This window comes from Homalodisca vitripennis, chromosome 4 (genome assembly GCF_021130785.1).
Source record: "Homalodisca vitripennis isolate AUS2020 chromosome 4, UT_GWSS_2.1, whole genome shotgun sequence".
Taxonomy (NCBI): Eukaryota; Metazoa; Arthropoda; class Insecta; order Hemiptera; family Cicadellidae; genus Homalodisca; species Homalodisca vitripennis.
In genome coordinates this window covers 169,936,610-169,958,332 of record NC_060210.1, presented here as the reverse complement: position 1 = coordinate 169,958,332, position 21,723 = coordinate 169,936,610, and the positions used below count along the sequence as shown (strand labels likewise).

The following is a 21,723-nucleotide window of genomic DNA, read 5'->3' as shown; positions in this document are numbered from 1 at the left end:
GAATCTTTGAATTCGTGCTCATAATTTCAGCAATATTTTTTCCTTATTATAATTTTTCGGTTCATTAATTTTATTCTTAAAATACATTTCTTTACGATTTAATGGTTTTACTAAACAGATTTGATTTAGTTATTTATTTTTTTTAATGGATTACTATAGTGCTTAAAACGGGGTTTTACATTGTATTTAAGTTAAAGGCTGAATTTTGAGCTACTTATCTCTGTCTGGATTTGATTTAACAGTCTAGCGGTAATCTACGTCTTTAGTTTCCCGTTCTTGGAAAGAAATTAAGTTTTTATTCTTAGTGGATTGTAATAGAATATCTTGCAAATTTTCAATAAACAGATACAGCCAGATTTACATCCTCAGTCTATACAATCGGCGTCTAAATCCATCCAGACAAGACGGCCGGCAATATCAAAGTCAATGTGTCACACTGTCACATCATCTTATGTGTTTTAACATAGGATGATGGATTTCTTTTACTTTTAATCAAACTGTGTTGACTTAGCGAGATAGTAAAATAGTGATCAGTCATTTCAGTTTTGATGACCGCCGACATAACACCGTACGTAGTTTTGACGTCTATAAATATGTGATCAATACAACTTTTGGAAAATCCAGTAACCCTGGTTAGCAAATTTATACAACTCCATACATTACGTCACGATATCGTTGTGACAGTGGGTTTTTGGTTTAAGATAAAATACAATAATTAATATCACCAGTCAGCCCGATTCCTGGGCCTGGTTTCAAGATAAAACTTGAGAACATTAATGAAACTGTCAAGGTTACCGGACGGGTTTCGATAGATGGCGAACAACGACATCTGCACACTGCCCAAACACAATCTACTTTCACACATGTGGCGCCATTTAGATTCACTTCCCAATGACATACTGAAAACATGTAGCCTATTGATGAAAACAATCACACCATCCTTCTGATTCATACTTTCCTTATTTACGAATCTATCACAACCATCCATACTCACAACCAACACACTATTTTAATGATAGTCAGCTCATCCAATGGCATAGTGTAGCGGTTACAACGGTTATCGTAAGAGTTATCCAAACAACGTCGAGCGTGGCTGCTGCTTGGATAGGTGACCGCTGATCGATCACCTATCTCAGCGCTGAGCGCTGAGCTCGCCTGCCCAGTCAGTCATTGGTGGTGGTTCAGAAGCCACCTTTAAGCTGTTGGTCCCCAGGTTAAGTGTTAGAGAGGGCTTTTTAGCCCTAACCTCGCATGGTAAAGTAAGACATCTTTACTTTACTCATCAAAATTCCTTTTACTTCTACAAATATTCAAGCTAAGAGAAAACATCAAAACCATCAATATCATCATAAACACATCCATTCAATGCTCTAGAATTGATAAATTCATCTAAAACGAGCCCATTGTACACCATGCTCAGCCCGCCCGCTTCCAAATAAGACTTATATTATTAAAAAAAAAAACTAATGTATAGTTGTAAAAAATAACCAAACATATGCTACTTTGTGCACCATACACGAGGCAGTGAGGAATTTGGAAAATAATATTCATATAACAAAAGTAGTTCAAACCGATTACTAAAATCATATAATATAATAATAAAATAAATATTAGTTTAGTTTAGTACATATTAATAAAAATTTATTATATACATGAAAAATCTTATCTTACAAGTATTATCGTTATACGGTATATCTATGTTACAACTTATGTTGAAAAATAAGAAGAAACCCTTACCACTACTGTAATACTACTGATATATAAAATAAACACTTTCTAAAAACAGAGACTCTAAATATAAACCACACATCTTTATATACTATACCACAATTTAATTGTTAATTAGTAGTTGATCAATAACTACTAAAATTAGGAATATACTTCAGTATAATTCCAAACATGTGTAATGTTTTGTGTCAACCCTACAAGCGACATCTCTAGAATGTTATAAGGACTTATTGAACGACCCTCGTACGTACGTATGTACTCGTATAGTCTAGTAACAAAGATTGGATAGGAACAGAGTGGCCTCCTTCTCGCCGACGTCGCTTGCTTTTGGGAGGTAGATCACAAGAACCAATCGCTGCAATGATATTTAATTTTCACAGTAAGTCATATAAAACTTGTTATTTCTCATAATGTAGATTTTTATGTCCCCGCAAGAAAATTGATGTCCACGATGTGTCCCATTTCACAATTGTCAGCTATTTTCAAGGTCTACGAGCTATATAGTAGCGTCTTATTTAGAAAGTAACTGTTTATTTTAAAAAGAACAGAACGGGTTTTCGTCTGGTAGGTTAGTAATTTCTGGGGCAACTGATTTTATTCAACACTACTAAAAATATTGCCATAGATACAAAAAGTTACAGCAGTGATCTTTTGACTTAACCCGAGCATTTTACAATGTAGTTCCATTCGAAATTTCAACAAATTTGGGAAATCTGGGCATTAGTTAGTAGAAGAGCAGCTACTTAGTTCAAATCCTATTTGACAAACCAAACACAATATTTTGAAATAGTAGAACATGGTGGAAACAAATTAATGAATTCGTGTAAACTCATCAATTTCTTAAATAGTGTTTCCCTGGAATCCATCCTGGGCCCTCCTTGGTCCTTTACTACTTGAAGGGATTGCCGTCTGTTGCTATGGATAATATAATAATCTGTCTTTATACTGATAGTACAAATCTTCCTGTCACAGTGGACAACATTAATCAACTAGAATTAACAACATTAATTTACATTTCTGATTTAGTTCAAAATATGTGGCAAGAAATTTTGCTGGTGAACTTTCCAAACTCATAAATCATTCAATTCTCTACAAATATCAGAACAATCTACTACAGCAATCTATCGTTTTGAAATACAGCAGTTAAATGTTTTTACTATCAATTAGGCCTATCTAATTTAATCAGATGTAGATTTATTCCACTCCCACCGGTGTGGTGTGCTCTTCAGTCAGTGTCATCCCCCACCCCCAAAACCAAATTTAATTGTTGTTATGACATTGATTCATAGATTATCAGGTTGAACATCAAATGATGAGAAAGGATCATTTACTCACCAAAAGTCGCAAAACAGGTGGTCATGGCAAGAAGCCAATGAGTAAATCAAAACCAATAAATTGAGTAAGCCTAAATCACAGTCTGCTGGGTCAATGCCGTGAGTGACTGGGACTGCATCAGTCTGTCGGACCATGTCTGCTCTTATCTTCGTTCTCTCTTGCACACAACTGGCGCTAGTTATAAGTACCACCCTTGATTACCATTATGTACTACCCATGATGATATATTCTTATAACCTAGTTATACTAGTAACTAACTATTAAGTAGTGACGGTACGGGTTTTGTATAAAAATAAACGGAAGGGTAATTTTGCCCTGATTCCACTACTCTCGAATAAAAAAAATGGATACCCGAGTTTGAAAGTTAACCACTAACTAGTAGAGCTACAATAACGGAAGTTACGTTAACATTTAGCGTTTTTATTTCTGCCTTTAGACGTATAAAGACAATTATTTATAAACAATAACTTCCAGTCGAAAGCAGTGAAACAGATTACCGGCTTTTGGCGCTTTTCAACAAACTGCAAATTTGAAAATTCATAACTTGCTATCCGAATAAAAACAAAAATTTAATACAAAATAGGTAAAAATGTACTGTTTTTAAGTTTATAATTTTAGAATAATATAAAAAAGGTTGGCAATGCATTACCATCTTAGTTTTATTCTTGGCCGGACGGTTCAAAACATTTTGCACTGGTACAGTACGTTATAATTAAGTAATTATCTTGGGCGTGTAGTATTGTAAACCACCAGTTAAAATGTTTAATTTGTAACAGAAATTTAATTTACCAGGTTTTGTTAACTTGCCGTCGTCGGTACCTGTTCGCTTGAACGCGAAAACCGTCAGATTGCCCAGGGCGGTTGTTCATTGACTAAGGAATCCTTGGTTGCCTCGGCCAAGAATAAAAGTGACAAAAGCTGAGTGATAAAAGTAATTTTAATTCTGTAAGCCAAATACTTTTGGTTAATATATCTTAATTGTGTTTAGCCTAGGAATGTTGCCTGAGACTTTAGATGTATTTGTGGTTTTCCGGAGAGCACTGCCCCTAATATATGTCTATCTATTAGTCAGAAAAGAACACACAGAATCGTTCGGATACGGTTACCTCTATGTAGTTGACCAAAGGCCACGTAACACCTTATCCAGCAATTATTATATTAGGTTTCCATATGGAAGAGATTTTAACGAAATCTGTCATAGTGATTTTACCGGTTGATCCTAAGATCAAGGCCTACTTTCCGTCAAACAGGGGGGGGGGGAGGTGGAACTCTAAGACGAACACAATTACCAACAACACTGTTCTGGGAGGTATGCTAGGGGAGAGTCCTTTACAAAACTTGACATACCTGGACTTTGTAGATTGATCCGATTTAAAGTTGTAATAGTTAAATGCCCGTAAAATATAGTTATACGTAGAAGAACCATCCCCTAGGATGGAAGTTCAAATGCCTGCTGTGAGAACTTCCACAAACTCCAAACTGAAAATACTTACCAAGGAAAAGTCGGAGTGAAACTGTTCATTTAAAGTCTGATTGTAGTCAAACTAGAGAAGTTACATAAAATATAGTGACAAATTTCTGCTTTCAAATGTTATAAAGCACTATATTTATGGTCAAGTGTAAATTGTGACATTTCTCATCGTCTACCCAAAGTCGAAAGTGTTGTCATTTATAATAACTTATTTTTGAATTTATAATCAGACACGCCGTAAAAAGTGCTCTTACTTTACTACCGTATGTATGCCTTCATGCATTAAATGACATCAGAGTTTGATACCTTGCCGATTTACAATATTTCTTTTTATTCTAGACCGGATATTAGCCGTGCTGTATGAAAAAATACAAGCGATATTAGCCACTATATTCATAATTATTCCAATAACTATCAAAAGAAACTAGACTCTATGTAGATAAATGCATACAATCAGCAAATTGTCAGTGAAGTACTGTCATAAGCGATCAAAACGTTTGTGCCCTGATTGTGAAAATGAATATAAAGTTGTGTCCATTGATTGGACACATCTCTTGCAATTCTTGCGGTATTTATGTCCCATGGGTTGTCTATTATATATTTATGAATAGAAAATTTTTTCAAGACATCCACTCTCTAATCGAGGAATCCTGTTCCTAATTTTTACTGAGACAATAGACCCGAACAGGTGCAACAGAACTCAAAAAGTGTGTCAAAACTGTTCAAGCTAGAAGACAATATGGAAGTCTTAGCTAGGTTTAGCACTGAGAATACATTTGAGTTTCATTTCCTATCATTATCTGGAAGGCTCATAAGAAAGACTTAGTACCGAGTTGAGTTATTCCAAAACACACTGTCTTGCTCGAGGTATTCTTATCAATTAAATTTCTTGGAAACTCATTCCACCGGAAGCAGACTTTCTTGTTGGTGCTCTTCTCTTCTTATCTCAGTAACAGAATGTCAAAAGAATAAAAATTGTAATTGTCAAATTGATAAACACCACATTATCCATACACATAGCCGAGCTCACGCTTTATATTCTTTCACTTAGAAACCATCACATTCGCCACAGATTCACAATTTTTAAGACATTCCAGTGGCTAATTGTAACTTGTTAACAGAGTTGAACGCATAAAAGTAAAATAATAATTATTAAAATGTGTTAATTATAATTTAAAGATTAAAACTGTTATTGTAATAAAATAATTATAATAATGAAATAATGATTAATGATTAATAAGTTATACCACAAACTCGTTGCTGAAAATTTTAAGGTAGCACCGTGTATAATGTTGAGTCGTTATATTGTTTCCAGATACCTACTTTGGCTGTCATTGTATTTGGATTTATACTAGAGTATTTCTGAGCAATTGGGGATTTTTTTTGTTGAGAAGCCTTTATGGTTCTCAGATTAAATAGTAATTCTTATTCTCTGATCGGAATTGCGGTTCTGCACCTTTGTATTGCTATGTAAGCTGAGCTTAAAAATAACAACGAAATATAGTATTTGCAATAGAATTGTGGAAAACCATCATACAAATGAGGGAGGACTTTTGTAATATGTATATTTTACTTGTTTTAACCAAAATTCATGGTTTGATCTCGCTTTTTATAATCCTTATAAATAAAGTTATATAAACTGGTTTTGCAATGGCCAAAAACTTGGCCTTCATGTTACGCTTAATATAGCCTTAGCGTTAATTTTTGTGCATGTAACTACATATGCATATAGGACGCTTGGCGCGTAACATTTCCGGTAATTTATTACAATTAATTTTCTTTTAATTGATTATTTAATCGATAACTGATGATTGAAGCGAACATCTCTGTCGATTGATGCTACCACCCCCTGAAAATCTCATATTTCTACTTTTATAATGGTGTAATGGTGTTGATGAGTTTTAAATACAAACATTTGCATTGCCTGAATACATGATGGTGGTCAGTGCCGAGGTGATGCGCTGACAGTTTTGGTCGAGACGGGCTGACGGCGGGTCGGGGCAGTACTGCTCGGCGCGGCCTGGTCGGTGCGGCCATTGTCGAGGATAACGTGTTGACATTGCACAAGAGTGACAGCGGGTCGTCCCCGGGGCAGTGGACATCCATCTGGGGCACTCTGGTCGGTCCCTGCGCCATCCGCGCCTGCGGGACAGGGGAAACATCGCCGACCACCTCAGACGAGCCTTATCAGGGGAACAAATACGACCAGATGTCCACAAGGCCGCGCCAAATGGGTCAGTCGCTGAATCATCTAACCTTACCCTTTTATTCTCTTCCTCTGACTTTTGTGTGCGGTTTACTCAATCTTGGCGCCATGTACGATCACCGAATGCTCGTTTTATTTCCATTCACACAATTAAAGTTGTTCATTGCAGAATATTCGGATGCTGTAGACTGTATCCCAATTTATTTGATAATCACTGTGTCATTACGGGTGTGGAGAAATAATACAAGGTAGAACTTAATTAAAATATGAAATATCATCAGATCACAAGGTACTTAATATTTACACTTTAACAATTTTGTACTGAAATATTCTTTGAAACAATGTCCATCGACCATCACCCAAGATAAATATTCTTTATTCTTGACATGAATTAAAGCTTTGCACAATACAAATATACTTTATATAATATAACGATTGAAATGTACTGGAGCGGGTTCTATAAAACATACTGTAGATTTTTCGTAAACGGATAATCCTCTATTATTATTTATCACACATATATTGATCAAAACAAGGTTTTCTGAAATGCGAATACAAATTTCTTTATCTGACCTTGCAGTGAAGGCTGATAATAATTTATATTGACGCCAGACGTATTTACACAAGCTAATGCAGTATAAATGTTACCCGCATTATCATAGATGTCCTAGATGTTTAGGAAATATTAAGTAGCTCGAAATATCTTGTATAGTGTAGGATATTACAGCTTATGAGTTTTAATATTATTTGTAGACACTTTCAAGTGAAACTAGACCTAAAGACGGTTCTAATCATAATAAGATTCAAGTTTTTACTAAGTCGGACACAGAAGACTAGATTCAGTGTTAGTTTCTTAATTTACTTTACATTGTTTACTTTAAATTTGTGAGGTTAAATATAAGAATGGTCCACTTATAAGGTCCAAATTTTTGCCTCAATAAAGAAGTATTTTCTTTCATTGTTTTGAAGAGCGATAGGCTACAACCTCTTTTGACTCTTTTCTTGAATGAATATGGAAAGACGATGGGAATAGCTTTCTCAGCGAGAGGGTGGTTTTTTATGTTGTGGTCATAGATACAACACTCGTAACAAGCCGATACAACAGAGTATGGAAGCCCCGACAGAACGTAACGGAAGAGTTGTCGCAAGGACAGACAGAAGACCACTCGCTTCTAAGAAAGGGTTAGCCATGACGAGTTTCATTTATTTAATTTTATAAATGTGTTTTACCCATTGGTGAAAATTTGTGGGTATGAAACCTTCTCAACGACTCATCGTCTAGAATTACAATGAGTAGAGGTTTACAAAGAATATAACAGGAAAACAGGGCTTTCGTAGTAACATTTTTGATAGTAAACAATGTGTAGTATAAACTTAACTAAGTGTACAGCGGCTTTGACTTTTTATAAACCAATTGAACACAGCCCTTACTGCTTCCAACCATCTCTCGAGAAATATTCCTCGAATCTTGTTGTTAACTACAATATATCCGAATGGATTGCTTGATTATAACCAACAAGTTGGTTTATTTTTGTTCATGAAAATTGATACTTTATTTGAATAAATAAAATGAATAAATGATTTTATTCCTTCCACAAACAACAAAGTTAATATTGAAAAAATGAACATCCTGGAATTAACTGGCCACTTTTACAAGTATTGTGGCCAGTATAAACATAACAAAATAAAATACACTGTTTGTGTCAGAGTCCAGTTTCTTAATGTGTTTTCAACAGCCGAGTCGCTCTCTATGGCATCTGTGTCTTAACACTAGCATTTGGCTTATCAATACACTTCTATACCTTACTCACTAGATAACAAAAGGCTTACAATATAAAACAAAGAAAATTATGCTTCCACAGTAACAAGTAAAAATAAAAATAAAAACCCGGCAAATATACAGACACTGATTGAAAATCATTTTTATTAAGAACATAAACATACTCATCTTATTTTATTTAAATTAAAGTTACTGTAAATTAGTGCTAATTTTGAATTTGAAGTTAATCATAAAACCAATTACACTCTTCAAAAGATAGTAAAAATGTCTTTAGCTTAAAACTGAAAGAATTTATATTGTTTGCTAACTTTATTTCGTATGGCAATCTATTAAAAAACTTGGGACCAACATAGAAAAAAGAATGTTTAAATGCAGACTTATTCACTTTAGGAATTCGGAAAATTCGATTTTCTATACTTCTGGTCTCATATTTTAGATCAGTAGTTCCCAAATTGCCACTTCTGAGATAAAAAGCCCTTAATACCTTAAAGATAAATAAATTCTGCAAAGGCAATATTTTAAGGTTATATTTAAGTTGCTCAAAAGATATTTATACAGTTCATTTCATTTTACGATAGAATATACCTCGGATTCGTATGAGGATTGTGTGGCTAAACATGTAAGCTGTAAAGCTAGTTCCTTGCGGCGATGTGTAGATAGCGCTACCATACTAAATCTTTGATTTAGAGCTGTATAAAGTATTTGAATCTTCTAGTAATGTCTTCATTTTGACGAATTACGTTTAAAATAGTGTTTATATGTTATTATTATCAGATTGTACTCTAAATAACATGTGTAATACTGGTCTGTGGTATATTTGAAATTACTGTTTCTATAGTTTGATTCTAAATATGATTCAAACGGCAATAGACGGGTGAGATATATAGTCTCTTAGACTCTTACATATATTCAAATGTACCGTATAGCCTGTCACTCATTTGGGAGTGTGCGTTGACAAATTAATAAATAAGACTTGATAAAGCAGAATTTGGTTTACATGCGCGAAATGAGAAGGAAAGGAACGGAGTAACACGGAGAACAAGTTATGTAAGATCGTATTGCCATACACGTACTACTTGAGTTTTGAATCTGGTTATTTTCATTTATTTCGATATATAAAAAGTTTCTTTTGTTTTTTGCTTCACTTTGGCTCTAGGTACTGTTTTCCGTGATAGCTGTCTATAATCCTCTAGTTTTCCGTTGCACTCCACAACATTGTACGAGTACGTCACATCGTACGAGTACGTTACATTACTGTTGCCTGGCATTGGTAAATCTGTTGTCACTGTTAAACTCCGGAGTGTCGTATAACCCAAGGTTACCCAGGCCTGTGATGTAACGGTAATGTAGGAGTGGTCATTTGTACACGTACATGTCTCAAGTGACGTGATTCTCTCAACCCTAAACACCGAGTCCTGCATTATCACTTTTGAATATCATTGAGTTTACGTCACGTAAGTTAGTTCTTCTGGGGCAGTATTAACGACCTGAATCTACTTATAAAATCGAAATATTCCCTGTAAGAATCTAACAAATGTATATGTACTCATAGCCTAGATTACATTGATTTAAAATATAAATAAAGAGGTTAAACTAAATTATGTACAGAACTGATTACATGTTTCGAAAATGTTTGTAGTATATTGCAGCCACATTTCCATTTCTAATAAAAATAAACAACCCGTAAAACCCACACTTCTTGCTTTTTATATCGACACATTTACAACACTTCAGCATTTACCGCATTACATATTGATCCGCCAGTATATGGCAGTTGTCCAACTTTCTAGGCGATGGGTAAGAAGGGTTATGGAGGTTATAAATCGAGGCTTCTCTCATTTCATAACTTTTAAATGTAACATTCTACATTGCTTTATTGTTTTCAGATAAACGCCACTGTAACAATAATTAGAAAACATAATGAATCCTTAATTACTTAAAATTTTGTTGTTTTTGTTGTAAGCCAATAATGTATCTCGTTCCAATTAATTAACTAATTGATAACTTTACGCCATCGTTTATATCTTCCTCTTTCTCATTTGTGCTGGAATGTCTCCTTAAATTTTGATCTGGTTTGTCAAAATAATCCTATTTATAGGAATAAAACCGAGCTAGTTTCTTGAAAATTTTTACGCATCTGCTATATTGCATCTTTCATATACATTATGAGTTTAAGATGTTTTTAAAATAACGCATACAATGAAATGTATGGTTTCAATGCATACAATGTTAAAAGAAGCGAACCAATACCACAAACTTGTGCAAAGAAATATTTTATTGTTGCCATTATATATTGTTCATTGAATGGTATAGTAACTTTTGGTTTATTAGTGGTATCGCTAACATAAACATTACAACTTGTGTCAAACTCCGAGAGATCCTCCCAAACGGTAATATGCCAACAGCGCCAATAGACCGTCCTGGAGGAACACTTGCGAATATAGGATAGCTGCAACAATGAGAGAGAGATGGAGAACCACTTGGATGGGTGTGTGAGAGAGAGCGCGTGTGGAGGGAGAGAGAGAGAGAGAGATGGACAGTTTGCCAACTGCTGGAAGGAACAGAGAGGTGGGGTCGCAAGCAGTCCAGTCGCGGCCGCCTTGTGCGTGAGTGTCTAGTGCTGTGTCCAGGATCTTAACACACATATTTCCAGTCAGTATATTTTATTTTATTACTTTACTACCTAATTCTAGGTTAAAAACTTGTAGTTATGTTAATAATCAAATAAATTAATGTTGTGTGATGAGGACCGTAATGTTTTAACTGCAGGACAGTCGTTACAACATTAATATTAATTAAGTAAAATAAAAAAAATATTCGCTACTAGTTCTTGTTTTGTATGTAAGATAGTACAAGGTGTTAATCGTTACCATACCGCTGATTATACATACAGTTATTAATGATATGTAAGTATATTATAGCGGTTTTATTTTTAAGAAGGGACCACGATATTTTGTAATAATCCAGTATGATTTTCGCTAGTTTTGGTGTCTATGTTTGTATCAGTTTATATTTTTGTAATTGTGACTCTGACACGATTTTGAGTGTGTTTTTTTTACGAAAGGAAACAATAAAGTAACTCATGGAACAGAAAATGATACGATTCAAAGTTCCTGCCTCTCACTCACTATTTCATATATCTAGCCTTTCTTTGTAATATATTATAAGTTTAAAAAGCATTAATAATATTTTTAAATTAATTTGTTTAAAAAAATCGTAGAAAGACTGTCATTAAAACATGGGATTGCCATTTTGAATGTGCGATTTATATTGTGTTGTTATATAAATATAACCAGCCTAAGAGTATATATTATGTAAGTACAGTTTATGTGAATGAGATTTTAAAATAGTATATGGATTGATCCGCAAATAAACTTATATTTGGAACCGGTTTGAGCTATTTACTTATCGATATTCTTTATTGACAAGGTGGGATCATGCTACAACTTACAGTGTCCAAAGATCTTTCAAACATTTATTTAGAACGTTAACCTTCGGGCGGTAGGCCAATTATACTGATTCCAGACTCCGCGGCTGCCCCGGGCCCCGAGCTCATTGTGTCGGCCCTGAACGTGGCCCGTATGGATACTGCAATGGTCATTAGGTCTATTGAGTTATAATAGGACACTATACTAATTTTACATATTGAATACTGATTGTTTAAGTGCCAACCTACAATTTAACCCCATACGAACAATATTAAATCTTTACAACTTTTTCTTTTATTAATAATCATCCAGACGTTTTTAGTAAAAAATGTTTATCGGTTATTAGAAAAACATTTCAAGCTTTGTACATACATTTCTGAGCATTTAAAACCTAGATAGCGTTTGGATCTATAAAATGAGATAATTCTCATAATTCTACGATCAAACATAAGAGCGTAAATGGGTGTTGGAGTATAACATTGTTCTTATGTGGTTATCACCCAAGGTCTTAATTTACTATAATAATAGAGCATCATGTTTTGTTATAGTTTTTCTTTTTATAATACTGCTTATTTAGAACAAGTCGGCGCAACGCAAACCGTCACTGAAAACTTTAATACACCTGTTGTAGGTCTAAAGTTTTGTCACGACTAGATGAATGTTTAAGTTCCATTCATAAATATAAATACACTAGCACTTACCCGCGGCTTCGCACGCAGATTCCTGCTGAACAACTGAGACTTGGGACATCATAGGCAAATCATGAGCTATTTTTAAATGGCTTACCAAACACTCCTTCGATAAGTAATGGTCAATGTAAGATATTCTAAATTCCTGATCCATTATTGAATATTTGGACATTAAGTTTAAAGAGCAGTATTTGAGGAACTGATGTGGGAGAGTGAATCAGGTTTTATAAGTATCATTGAAATAGATATAATGTCTCTACAACATTGCACGATATTTTATAGAATAGCTCCAATGACAGTAACACTTGAAGTATTTTAGTGGAGTTGAATAAAAAAAGTCGCAATCTGTAGAGTACAGACGATTTTGAAACAGAATTAGGCGTCTACCAAGTAGATTATATTACAGTGTTTATGGTTAAAAGGTTCAGAGGATTAGCAAATTTGCGATTTTTCTTATTTCAGGTTTTTTACGCGTAGGAGCACTTGTTTAAATTAAGTATTTTGTTCCCCACAGTTCAGCGACTTGCAGTTTTCAAATTCTCCCTACTTTCCGGGCCATCAAGCTCGCTGTCTTTGCTTGTACCCTCTGTATTAGTTTTTCGGGGGTATCTGTAAACCCGATACAGTAAACTGTATGCCATTATATTTCCAGTTTCTGTTCGCTATATGATCCTGTTTTCTAGGTTCAGTTTATGAGTTATGTACACTTTTAAATTCCTAATCAGTACCGGATGACCCTTCAGCATGTGATTCGATTTGTAATGGTACGGGCTCAATGCACTCGTTTGTTTCCTCAAATTGTAGTCAAAGAGTGAATAATTCGCTGAACCATTTCTGTTTTTGTTCCTTCAAATACTGTAAATATGCCGTACCACAATGTCAAAAGAAGCTAATTTCAAGTATCTAAAATAAACTAAATGATATGAATTCGCCACTGCTGCCATCTATAGTGACAGTTAAACAATACTAATGTCATAACTATTTGTAGCGCATTATGACATACTAACCGAGTAGCTATAGCATGCGAATAAAGTTTTTGAATAAGTAGACTAGTATTTTGTAATAAAAATATAACTATGTGTAAAATTATAACCTATATACATGCCAAATTTCGTCTCACTCTACCTAATACATTTTGTGAGTTTAAGTATCTAAAGTCCAAACATCCAAATATATAAATAAATATCCAAACATCCATACATCATTCTTCACAAACTATCCATTTATAATAATATAAGTTCTACGTCCATTAGGTAATATATTATATATATTACCTAATGGACGTAGAACTTATATTTATTTATAACGATGTAATGTATATGCATGTATAGAGCAATAATTAAAACACGTTTAGATAGTCAAAACATTCTAAATAACCATACTGACAAGGCCATAAACTCATTTATAATAAGAAAACAATTTACCGAAAATGTTACTTTGTATTAACATTTGCAATTTATTGGACAGTGTGCATATATTTGGAAAGCATACAATTAATGAAAGCTACACTGAAGCAGTGGTAGGATCATCAGTCTACCGAACAATACAGTTATAGTTTGTAACCTTGTTACTTGGAGTTGTGATATCGAGATAAGTTAATTGCTAAGGTGTAATGGTTGAGACACTACAGCGGTGGTAGGATCATTAGTCTACCGAACAATACAGTTATAGTTTGTAACCTTGCTACTTGGAGTTGTGATGTAGAGAACAGTTAATTGCTAAGGTGTAATGGTTGAGACACTACAGCGGTGGTGGTTCATATCTACCGAACAATACAGTTATAGTTTTGTAACCTTGCTACTTGGAGTTGTGATGTCGAGAACAGTTAATTGCTAAGGTGTAATGGTTGAGACACTACAGCGGTGGTAGGATCATTAGTCTACCGAACAATACAGTTATAGTTTGTAACCTTGCTACTTGGAGTTGTAATGTTGAGAACAGGTTAATTGCTAAGGTGTAATGGTTGAGACACTACAGCGGTGGTAGGATCAGTATTAGTCTACCAAACAATACAGTTTATAGTTTGTAACCTTGTTACTTGGAGTTGTGATGTCGAGAACAGTTAATTGCTAAGGTGTAATAGTTGAGACACTACAGCGGTGGTAGGATCATTAGTCTACCGAACAATACAGTTATAGTTTGTAACCTTGCTACTTGGAGTTGTGATGTCGAGAACAGTTAATTGCTAAGGTGTAATAGTTGAGACACTACAGCGGTGGTAGGATCATTAGTCTACCGAACAGTACAGTTATAGTTTGTAACCTTGCTACTTGGAGTTGTGATGTCGAGAACAGGTAATTGCTAAGGTGTAATAGTTGAGACACTACAGCGGTGGTAGGATCATTAGTCTACCAAACAATACAGTTATAGTTTGTAACTTTGTTACTTGGAGTTGTGATGTCGAGAACAGGTAATTGCTAAGGTGTAATAGTTGAGACACTACAGCGGTGGTAGGATCATTAGTCTACCGAACAGTACAGTTATAGTTTGTAACCTTGCTACTTGGAGTTGTAATGTTGAGAACAGTTAATTGCTAAGGTGTAATAGTTGAGACACTACAGCGGTGGTAGGATCATTAGTCTACCGAACAGTACAGTTATAGTTTGTAACCTTGCTACTTGGAGTTGTAATGTTGAGAACAGTTAATTGCTAAGGTGTAATGGTTGAGACACTACAGCGGTGGTAGGATCAGTATTAGTCTACCAAACAATACAGTTATAGTTTGTAACCTTGTTACTTGGAGTTGTGATGTCGAGAACAGGTAATTTCTAAGGTGTAATAGTTGAGACACTACAGCGGTAGTAGGATCATTAGTCTACCGAACAATACAGTTATAGTTTGTAACCTTGCTACTTGGAGTTGTGATGTCGAGAACAGGTAATTGCTAAGGTGTAATAGTTGAGACACTACAGCGGTGGTAGGATCATTAGTCTACCGAACAGTACAGTTATAGTTTGTAACCTTGCTACTTGGAGTTGTGATGTCGAGAACAGGTAATTGCTAAGGTGTAATAGTTGAGACACTACAGCGGTGGTAGGATCATTAGTCTACCGAACAGTACAGTTATAGTTTGTAACCTTGCTACTTGGAGTTGTGATGTCGAGAACAGGTAATTGCTAAGGTGTAATAGTTGAGACACTACAGCGGTGGTAGGATCATTAGTCTACCGAACAATACAGTTATAGTTTGTAACCTTGCTACTTGGAGTTGTGATGTCGAGAACAGTTAATTGCTAAGGTGTAATAGTTGAGACACTACAGCGGTGGTAGGATCATTAGTCTACCGAACAATACAGTTATAGTTTGTAACCTTGCTACTTGGAGTTGTAATGTTGAGAACAGTTAATTGCTAAGGTGTAATGGTTGAGACACTACAGCGGTGGTAGGATCAGTATTAGTCTACCGAACAATACAGTTATAGTTTGTAACCTTGTTACTTGGAGTTGTGATGTCGAGAACAGGTAATTGCTAAGGTGTAATAGTTGAGACACTACAGCGGTGGTAGGATCATTAGTCTACCGAACAATACAGTTATAGTTTGTAACCTTGCTACTTGGAGTTGTGATGTCGAGAACAGTTAATTGCTAAGGTGTAATAGTTGAGACACTACAGCGGTGGTAGGATCATTAGTCTACCGAACAGTACAGTTATAGTTTGTAACCTTGCTACTTGGAGTTGTGATGTCGAGAACAGGTAATTGCTAAGGTGTAATAGTTGAGACACTACAGCGGTGGTAGGATCATTAGTCTACCGAACAATACAGTTATAGTTTGTAACCTTGCTACTTGGAGTTGTGATGTCGAGAACAGGTAATTGCTAAGGTGTAATAGTTGAGACACTACAGCGGTGGTAGGATCATTAGTCTACCGAACAATACAGTTATAGTTTGTAACCTTGCTACTTGGAGTTGTAATGTTGAGAACAGTTAATTGCTAAGGTGTAATGGTTGAGACACTACAGCGGTGGTAGGATCATTAGTCTACCGAACAATACAGTTATAGTTTGTAACCTTGCTACATGGAGTTGTGATGTCGAGAACAGTTAATTGCTAAGGTGTAATAGTTGAGACACTACAGCGGTGGTAGGATCATTAGTCTACCGAACAATACAGTTATAGTTTGTAACCTTGCTACTTGGAGTTGTAATGTTGAGAACAGTTAATTGCTAAGGTGTAATGGTTGAGACACTACAGCGGTGGTAGGATCAGTATTAGTCTACCAAACAATACAGTTATAGTTTGTAACCTTGTTACTTGGAGTTGTGATGTCGAGAACAGGTAATTGCTAAGGTTTAATAGTTGAGACACTACAGCGGTGGTAGGATCATTAGTCTACCGAACAATACAGTTATAGTTTGTAACCTTGCTACTTGGAGTTGTAATGTTGAGAACAGTTAATTGCTAAGGTGTAATGGTTGAGACACTACAGCGGTGGTAGGATCATTAGTCTACCGAACAATACAGTTATGGTTGTGTAGTCTTGTTACTTGGTATTGTGATGTTGAGTACAGTTTACTGCTAAGGTGTAATGGTTGAGTCACACTACAGCGGTAGTAGGATTACTAGTCTACCGAACAATACGACACAGTGGTAATTGTGTAGTCTTGTTACTAGGGGTCACACAGTGAGGTATTTGGAAATTTTATGCGGATAAGAGTCAATTTTGTGAATGTTTGGAGGGTAAAATGTAACTATGGTTTTTAATAGACTGATAACGAAATATATGTGCTGCACCGCTTTTATTGTCCTGGTATTGACCATTGAATATTCCACCACTGGAAATAGTCTACCTAAGGGTTTTCACTGATCAAACACTTGCATGCACATGTATTAAAGACCACTATGTTCAGATAAGTTTATTTTAATCGTGAAACCACAATGGATTATTTTTCTCCAGATAAATAAAATTGCGTTATTTATATATGAAGCCATAATTAAATTAGTTATTGGGTTTTATAGCGTTACGAAACTGGAGTTTTTCCAGATTTAGTTATCTCAAAACAATATGAGTTCTGTTGTACTTCCCGTCGTCGTTTTCCGGCAAACATTGCGGATTTTTGCAGATGGCCTAACACATGGCCTAAGCGAACATCTCTACTTAAAAAATTAATCGGTTTGTTGCAAAATATATTTTGACTCAGTGACTAAAACTATGGTCTTCTTTTATTTAACTGAGATTTAAATATGTAGAAAAACATAAATTAACGTATTTAATTTCATAATTTCTACACCTGTGTTTATGGCATCAAACAAATGAAGGATGGAAATGACAGTTGTCTAAATGCCATGTATTTACAGACAGAGAAAGTTGTTTATTACATCAATTCCTAGTAAATTACTCGTAACAATTTGCAGTAAATAACTTTATTTTCATTCCAAGAAATTCTCGAGTTGTGAGTGTTTAATTTTGAGATTATTTTATTAACAATACAAGTAATATTTTATTTATTATTAAAGATTACTTCCTTTGTTATCATCAAGTCATTTTTATCAAATGCATTGCATTATATTTTAACATTGATTGTTGTGTTTTTTTAATTAAGCATATAAATAACATTAACACTTCTAATCTAATGTAAATATAAAATTTGTATTGTTATAGTACAAAAGCTCTCAAAGAAAATTTCAATTTCCGTGAAAAAGTTTAAAACACCTTATTTTGTAATAGTGTTGATGATAATTAGTGTCATTTTAATAGATATATAAAATGATAACTAGCGTTATATTATGTTGTTATTGTGTTAATATTGGGGTTTTCGTATTTAACATTATCAACACTTTCGTGTAAAAATGGGTCCCTAATATGTGTTTCCATTTCTTTTATAATGTATAATCCTCATTTTAAACGTGGGATATGTTAAGAAGCTTATGTTACGGTACTTGAAGGAATCGTGATTGATATAACCTAAGTTTTAATATAATTATCTCACAATCATAGTGGGAAAAATTAACATTGTTGGTCCTCGTGTACATCACACCAGAATATTCAAAACGTCTTGAAACAAACCTTTATGCCATGGGAGGACATTGTTAGGTGGTCAACATAATTATTGAACAATTTTTACTAATTAAATAATTTTATCCCATGGGAGGACATTGTTAGGTGGTCAACATAATTATTGAACAATTTTTACTAATTAAATAATTTTATCCGCGTAATTGGGGCAAATACCGTACAGTGCAGCGTTAGTGGTCTATCGAACAATAAAACAATACAATGATGGCGTGTGATTGGAGTTGTGATGTGGAGAACAGTTTGTGGTTAAGGCGTTTTCTTGAGTCACCAACTGAACGTACGAGTATTTGTACGACATAGGCCTTGCAACGTTATCGGTCGTCTTTTAATGATCAAGAGATAGAATTTGGCTTTAGAAAAATGGGTTACAGAAGGCTACCAATACGTTAATGTTGGAGTTTTCATCAATTGGGAATGTCATTTGCTGTAGGACAAATGAATATCACGTCTTTTTTGAAACAATAAATCTGTGGTTGTCACTTGAATGCATTGTTATTTTTTGGTTTTATAATGGATTAATTAATAACACTGATAAAATACAGTTTATCTAAGATGGTTAAATCCGAGTAGTCTACATATAACTCATCCATTTTCAATCCATATTAGCCTTAAAATACGTAAATCGGATATAATTATCTGAGTTAAAAGAGAGCAATTGTTAAAACACTAATCGCTATTCGCGTTACAAACCAAACAATTGTTATAAGGCAAAAATTACAATTTTGTATATGGAGGGCTAACGTCAAAACTTCATAGTCATCCGTATTACTACTTAACATGAACAGAATTTCACACTGTTTAAAGGTCATACATTATTAATTGTTCATGAACTAATAGTTAGTTTAGTTTTTGGTTACTAAATAATTCAGTTTTATAATAGTTTGACAACATAAATGAAATAAATGTTTTATAACATTATGTAAAACTAAATTGAATTTAACATTTACAGATACCGTATAGAAACTCGTTCTTGAACGGTGATTTTAATACACAGAAAACATTATACTATAGAATTGAGAACCTATAGAAGTTAATTAATGTTTTACATGTTACCTTGTTATCTTGTATCACAAAGTTAAAAAGAAAAAAAATAACAAAGTTTGTGAAATTGTGTGTTTTTTAGATAACCCATTTCAGTAAAGATAGACGTGATTTGTTACGTATTTTATAACTTATACGTTGTTAACTAATAGGAACACAGTTCAAATATGGTTTTCTCATAAGTAATTTTTTACTCTTAAGTATCAAAAAATATTCACCCAAACAAATATTGTCGTCAATAACTTTAAGGTGAATATATATTGTAGATGTAGGCTACTTTTATGGAATATGCTCAACTCAATTGCTTTGTTACAAGAAAACGCACTAGAAAAACTTAAGACGATTAACACGTCTCACAGTTTTAACACTTTTGTACAATTCTTCGCCTTTTTTAGAAAGAAACAATTAAAAAGAATTTATGCAAATTGCACTGTCAAAAGAATTATTCGTAGGAATCGTGGGAAAATGTTGGCTCTGGTACAAGTTTCATTGTGATTATTAACGTCATTGTAGCCCGTAATTTACGATAAGCGAATTTCAAATCACACTACGTCGTCCATATTAATTCCGTGTAAATAACATCATCGCTTTGTAAATTTAACTACTTTCATGTTGTGTTTAAACTTCCGAAATGGTCAATTAACACTGATTACCATCAGTTACCAATAGAAGACTGACGGTGGTGGACTTATTTTATTATACAGTATTATTGTAGTAAATTTATTACAATATATCACTACCTACATCTAATACAGTTTTAATGGATGATTGTATCGTAGTTAGCAATGATGACAATTACGTATTTTTAAGTGCAAACAATATTGTTCACCACACTTAAAATACACGGGGGGAAAGCTCGTATAGGCCTACTCTATCAAAGGCCAATAATCTCAGAATACGTCACTTGTCACAACATGTAACTGTCAGTCGCGTTTCACACCTACTCAACAGTTGGCGATAATACTGGTGGGAACAAACCTTGTGTTCGGAAAATGGTAAAACATTCTACATCCAGTTGTCGTTTTCCATTTTTACATAATCTGGTATATGATGTTTTCCAGTGTTTATGGATTACTACAAGGTTCAACTGTTTATTTACGTTTCTCTATCGCACAGTCTTGTCCAACCGTGGCGCAAAGGGATCTGGCGCACAAGAATAAGAAAAGCTTCAAGTGCAATTCCAAAAATATAAACTTGGTTTTAACTATAGTTGTATATTTCCTGTCAGTAATGCTCAAAGTTTTTTTAGTGGTGCTTGAAATTAACTCTATAATGATATTTAAACACGTCCTGTTGTAGCTTATATCTAAAAAGTATCAATGACGATAATGATTACCAATACACCTTAGGCTGGGAGTGCGCACAAGCTTTCGCGCAATTTGAAAATATACAACAATATGATCAAGGTGTGCGTATAAATCACATTCTGTAATAAGAAAGTTTTACTTAGAGCAAATATGTATTTTATACAATTAGATAAATATTAGTTTATACACAAGCAAGAACATTTTAATCACGCCAAGAAAGGAACATACATATAATTGTTATCCTAAATGATATCCAGGTTCGAGTCGTTAATAGCAAGTTTAGGTATCGAGACTTTATAAATGTTATTTTAAGTTGAAATGCTGATATAGTTGCTTAGAAAAAAAATTGTTTTATAATCTAACATATTGCACAAGCTATAATTTTGAGTGGATTATAAGTCAGCAGGAAATGTATAGCCAGTTAGGCTACTGTTAATTTGCTACTGCTTAAGATGTTTGATTCCTGTAAATTTTGATAATTAACCATTTCCATTAGGATTTTTAACATTGAGCTTAAGATACATCAACTTAAGGTACCGTACCTTGGCTCGGCCGCTCAAGGTCCGCATGAGGTCGGTAGAGGACCTTGCGCCACTGCTCTCCGTATCTCTTCGCTATTTAAGGCGCTAGAAGGTTGCTTGCTTTCTCGCCATCTGCTCCACCTGGCCCTAAGCCTCCGGTATCAAGGGGAATAAGCCAGCAATCATGCAATCATTGAATATCTT

The 21,723-nt window shown here is 34.4% G+C and overlaps 1 protein-coding gene across 1 annotated transcript in view; it reads left to right on the top strand.

Annotated features, from left to right (window-relative positions):
* The first annotated feature begins 11,074 nt into the window (after positions 1-11,074).
* LOC124360594 (formin-J) overlaps positions 11,075-21,723 on the top strand; it is a 118,152-nt gene continuing 107,503 nt past the window's right edge. Inside the window, 1 exon segment of the mRNA XM_046814340.1 lies at positions 11,075-11,172. The gene's annotated coding sequence lies outside the window, so the exon portion shown is untranslated.